The sequence below is a fragment of the Micrasema longulum genome, unplaced genomic scaffold (genome assembly GCF_059751315.1).
Source record: "Micrasema longulum isolate JH-2025_06_02 unplaced genomic scaffold, ASM5975131v1 h1tg000811l, whole genome shotgun sequence".
NCBI lineage: Eukaryota > Metazoa > Arthropoda > Insecta > Trichoptera > Brachycentridae > Micrasema > Micrasema longulum.
The window spans coordinates 336,127-342,501 of record NW_028278003.1 but is presented as its reverse complement, the minus strand read 5'-3'; the positions used below and the strand labels follow the sequence as shown (position 1 = coordinate 342,501).

The following is a 6,375-nucleotide window of genomic DNA, read 5'->3' as shown; positions in this document are numbered from 1 at the left end:
AGCCAGTCTGCAAGCATTTGGACATACTAAAACATTGTTGAATTAACTACCTGGTAAAAGAAGAAGTATAAAAATTGGAAAATTGTTTTCAGGCGTTGCCTAGTCGGTGATTTGGTTCAGCCGGATTAATCTTACCCCCGTGATAAAGGTTTCAACTCTTTTACTCCACAAATGTAAACAGATAGAAGAGTTGAGTAAATGTGGATGATTAAACTTGGGCAGAATGGTGAATGTTACACAGTGTGTGAAGTGGTCACTTAAACCAGCCAATGACAGGTCATAGGCCCTGTAAATGCCTAGACTTCCATATTCCCTTCTCAAAAATGTTTTTCCTCTTCGTTGAAATGAATTTTAATATGAATAACTCCCTAGGAGGAAATCCAGCCAGTCTGCAAGCATTTGGACATACTTTATCATTGTCAAATTTAAAGTAACTTAATCTTGCTGCCTAATAATTAAATACGTATTATACCTTTACTGATTTTAATTTAGATAAGCATGTGTTAAGATATAAATATTCAATGGGTCATTCATATAACGTACAATTTCCTATGATGCGATTGATTTTATAAAGGAATGTTCTTTTTCTTGGGGCAGGACATGGAGAAAATTCTATGCCCGAACGATCTACGGAGAAATCGACGCTATACAAACGCACGACGCCGACGCGACGCCGATTGGCGGTACACGGCTCAGCTGTACGGTAGATGCTGGGAAACCATTATCTTGCAATTGATATAATTAATTATAATATAATTTCTTTTTTGGCTTTACTAGAGACCAAATTTTGAATAATTAGTCAATCTGTGTGAAATAAAAAATATTCGATATCGGGAGCTTCAGAGGGAGACATTTAGACTGCCATTGTTTTCAAGCAATGCTACAACATACTACACACATATGGCCCGCATGTGTCGGGAATATAATACATACAGCTGAAACAATATTGTCATTTTTCATTATCTCTCCCAACTTTTGCGAATAAATCTTAGGTTATAAGTTCACATATATTTCTTATTTTTCTTTGTATCGTATACTGTATAAAAAATTTAAAAATATATTTTGAAAAACAAAAAATGCAATTCAATCTATTTCGTATAGTTCTATAATTGAAGATATATATGCATGTGAAATCGTATCGACGAATAACTTCAAATTGTATGTATTTTAGTATCTGTCTTTGTTTAATTACCATTTAAAATAAAATAACTAAAAAATTAAAATAAGCCAAAAATAAAAATAAATCGCTCTCAAATCTGTCTAAGGGTGCAACGGCCGTAGCATAATGCAGATATTTTTCTTCCGACTTTCAGTATAAACTAAACATACCTTATTTTAAATTATTATTTAAAAACTTGCATTTTTAGTTCGAGTCTCAAACAAATTGATTGCAAAAAATGTAATTTTTCTCACTGTTCGAAAATATCGTTTTAAACAATTCCCCTCTTTCTTGTCCATAAAATAAAAAAACTTGGTAAAATAAAATTAAAAATATTTTCAGGCGTTGCCTACTATGTGGGCGAAATAATTCACACACATCAATAAAGGTTTCAGCTCTTTAACTTTACAAACATCAACAGACTGAAGAATTGAAGGAACATGGATGTTCAAATATAGGCAGAATAGTGAATGTTACACAGTGCGTAAAGTGGCCACTTTAACCATCCAATAACAGGTCATAAGCTCTGTAGATGCTTAGACTTCTATATTCCTTTCTCTAAAATGTTCTCCGTATCTGTCGTAATATGTTAATATGAACAGCTCCCTAGGATATTGAATCCAGTTCTTGTCAACAAAAATTAAGCTAAACTCAAAGCTTTGATATATTTGTTAAAATCTATTTCATAAAGAATCCTAATTACCTACAGTGTGGTTAACTATGACCCTAAGGGTTCACTTGTGCTTAATTTTAGCCGCTAAACTGAAATGCTCTATTGGATAATAAAGCATTTTGTTTATTGGTAGTGATATCTGCCGCTTGCATACAATATATCGAGGCTTTACTGACAGAATGTATTAAGTCATTAAAACAAGTTCCGAGATAATCGCATTTATTTTATTTTATTTTATTTTTATTTTATTAGGGAAATCAACAGTTCTACATACATATAAAACATTTAAGTTTGTAAGTGAAAATTCTTGATGGAAGTTCATTGTAATTTATTATATAAATAAAACACGAGTGATACTTTAATCCACAAATTTGGAATATCCAGTGACCGGTTTCATCGCTTTCGCGACATCTTCGAGACTGGTATATTTATTAAAAAGTTAAATGTATTTATACAGAACAGAGGTAAGGATACATAATTCAAAGTTATATGTAAGTAAATTAAATAAAGTTATTTTTATCTTAAGGATCATTATCGACAAATTTTCTATGGGTTAACAAATGAATGGATATAATGTTATTTTAATGAGTTTAAGTATTTTATTTTATTGTTGGTGTCCCATCCTTCGTGAGTGTGGTTTTGTAATGATTTCTGAAAAACAAGGGGTAAAAAGTCATTAGTAAAATTATATTACAATGGGTAAAGTAATGGAGAATGCACATGTGTTATCTGTTCATTAAGTAATTCTACGTCGGGTTTATTTTTTAATCTATTAATTTCGAGAATTTCTAATTTGTCAAGTTTATGGCCTTTGGGTGCAATATGAATTATTTTTACATTATTTTTTAATTCGAAGGAATGTTTGTTTTCTATTAAATGATTGGCAAAATTTGAATTATCTTTATTATTAGACCATGATTGTATGTGCTCTTTTATGCGTGTTTTAAAGGCTCTACCCGTTTGGCCTACGTAGCATGTATTTTTACAATCGTTACAATTAAGAAGGTAAGTTCCTGAGTTGGAAAACTTATCTTTTTTGTCTTTAGTATTTACTAACAAATTAGCTAAGGAATTATTATTATAAAAGGCTGCAGTGCATTTATTTTTATTTATTATTTGTCCAATTTTATCACTAGTTTTTCCAGTGCACTAGTGCTCTTGCACATACAATCATGGTCTAATAATAAAGATAATTCAAATTTTGCCAATCATTTAATAGAAAACAAACATTCCTTCGAATTAAAAAATAATGTAAAAATAATTCATATTGCACCCAAAGGCCATAAACTTGACAAATTAGAAATTCTCGAAATTAATAGATTAAAAAATAAACCCGACGTAGAATTACTTAATGAACAGATAACACATGTGCATTCTCCATTACTTTACCCATTGTAATATAATTTTACTAATGACTTTTTACCCCTTGTTTTTCAGAAATCATTACAAAACCACACTCACGAAGGATGGGACACCAACAATAAAATAAAATACTTAAACTCATTAAAATAACATTATATCCATTCATTTGTTAACCCATAGAAAATTTGTCGATAATGATCCTTAAGATAAAAATAACTTTATTTAATTTACTTACATATAACTTTGAATTATGTATCCTTACCTCTGTTCTGTATAAATACATTTAACTTTTTAATAAATATACCAGTCTCGAAGATGTCGCGAAAGCGATGAAACCGGTCACTGGATATTCCAAATTTGTGGATTAAAGTATCACTCGTGTTTTATTTATATAATAAATTACAATGAACTTCCATCAAGAATTTTCACTTACAAACTTAAATGTTTTAGATAACGCAAACACAGCAACCCTGAAACGACTGTATAAAAAATTAAACCTTAAGCTGAGAATGGCATCCCAGCACCTGTGGTTCAACCGAGAGTGTAAGAAGCGGAACATCGTCCCGAATTATGTCAGCGTACAGACGAAAACCAACACCCCGGCTGCCAACAAAGCCATTGCCGTAGCCCGGAAAACGTGGCTTATGGCAGAAACCAAAAAGTGGTATAGTATCCGTGATTGCACTAGCAATTACTTATTTTATGTCCATAATCTCCTTACCTCTAAATTACATCCAGTAGAATTTGATTGCTTATATTATGACACTGTTCAGCTAGTAGATATAAAAATACATCAAACTTATAAAACGCAGTTAAAGAAAATAAACCAACTTACTTTAAAACAAAAAGCTATTAAAAATATTCAAGTCATTTCAAAAGACGTGGTAAATTTCTATGAAAGAATAATTAATACAACTGATGTCGTATTTGATAAAAATGAAATAAATGTCCTCGAAAAGGGATTAAAATATTGCCCCAATACACAACTAAACAAAAAAGATTACGAAAACCTAGCTATTGATACAGATATTGCAATAACCTCTAATATGGAAACGAAATACATGTGTTCCAAAATAATAAAACAAGATTTTTCAAAACAAAATAAAACCGACTTAATAGAAACGCGCGTAATTAAATCCATCAAAAATAAAATTAAAGACAATCAACTTATAATTTCAAAAGCAGATAAAGGTAATAGCACGGTCATTCTCAATAAAAAAGATTACATTGAAAAAGTAGAAAACTTTTTAACTTCAAGTCAAGTAGTTTTACTTAAAAAAGACCCGACACCAAAATTTAATATCGAAGTAAAATCTTTGCTAAAATCCTGTAAAACCCTTATAAAAAATGAATATCAAATTCGAAACCTTAGTATAATGAACCCTCAATGCCCACGTTTATATGGACAGCCAAAAATTCATAAACAAGAAATGCCAATCCGACCAGTAGTTTCATATAATTCAGCTCCAGCATACAATTTAGCGAAATTCGGAAACAATATTATTAAAAATAAACTTAAATTTAAACCGAAATTCGGAATAAAAAACTCAATGCAGTTAATTGACGAAATAAAAGATATTGTAGTGCCAAATAACGCTATTTTAGTGTCATTTGATGTAGTTAGCTTATTTACAAATATTCCAACACAAGAATTAAAAATAGCCTTAGATAATCACATGGACACCAAAAACATTAATCCCGTAGAGAAATTAGAAATAAAAAATATTTTAGAACTTTGCATTGACCAAAACTTTTTCAAATTCAATGATAAATTTTATATACAACCATGTGGATTATCGATGGGGAGTCCGATCTCACCTGTACTTGCCGAATTTTTTTATGGATTTTATTGAAAATAAAATAATAAACCTAAAATTATTTCAATATGTTAAATTCTATCGTCGATATGTCGACGATATCATTATTTTGTGGGTCGGAACGAAACGCCAGCTTGATATGTTCCTTTTAGAATTAAACTCAGTTAATAAGTCAATCCAATTTACAATGGAGTTAGGAGGGGAAAAACTCAACTTCTTAGACTTAACGTTAAATATAGAATCAAACAAAATGCATTACAATATTTTTAGGAAACCAACGTATAGTGATAACATTATACATAATAATTCGCGACATCATATTTCACATAAATTGTCTGTATTTCACTCCTTAATTCATAGACTGTTATTCGTACCGCTTAACAAACATAATTATAACAATGAGTTAAACATAATTAAATCTATCGCGATAAATAACGGATATAACAATACACTAGTTGATAACTTAATAAGAAAGAAACAAAAGCGTCTCGTAAACAATAAATTAACCCAAAGTTTGACACCAAAAAACAATAATAATAAAGACCGAAAGCGGTGGGCAAAACTTTCGTATATTGGAAAAACTAGTGATAAAATTGGACAAATAATAAATAAAAATAAATGCACTGCAGCCTTTTATAATAATAATTCCTTAGCTAATTTGTTAGTAAATACTAAAGACAAAAAAGATAAGTTTTCCAACTCAGGAACTTACCTTCTTGATTGTAACGATTGTAAAAATACATGCTACGTAGGCCAAACGGGTAGAGCCTTTAAAACACGCATAAAAGAGCACATACAATCATGGTCTAATAATAAAGATAATTCAAATTTTGCCAATCATTTAATAGAAAACAAACATTCCTTCGAATTAAAAAATAATTCATATTGCACCCAAAGGCCATAAACTTGACAAATTAGAAATTCTCGAAATTAATAGATTAAAAAATAAACCCGACGTAGAATTACTTAATGAACAGATAACACATGTGCATTCTCCATTACTTTACCCATTGTAATATAATTTTACTAATGACTTTTTACCCCTTGTTTTTCAGAAATCATTACAAAACCACACTCACGAAGGATGGGACACCAACAATAAAATAAAATACTTAAACTCATTAAAATAACATTATATCCATTCATTTGTTAACCCATAGAAAATTTGTCGATAATGATCCTTAAGATAAAAATAACTTTATTTAATTTACTTACATATAACTTTGAATTATGTATCCTTACCTCTGTTCTGTATAAATACATTTAACTTTTTAATAAATATACCAGTCTCGAAGATGTCGCGAAAGCGATGAAACCGGTCACTGGATATTCCAAATTTGTGGATTAAAGTATCACTCGTGTTT

At 30.1% G+C, this 6,375-nt stretch overlaps 1 long non-coding RNA gene across 1 annotated transcript; it reads left to right on the top strand.

The window, feature by feature from the left end:
- Window positions 1-3,269: 3,269 nt before the first annotated feature.
- On the top strand, window positions 3,270-6,363 carry LOC148278906 (uncharacterized). Its single transcript, XR_015823045.1, has 2 exons — window positions 3,270-3,858; window positions 6,067-6,363. It is a non-coding gene; the product is annotated as an uncharacterized LOC148278906 (long non-coding RNA).
- The last annotated feature ends 12 nt before the right edge of the window (window positions 6,364-6,375 follow it).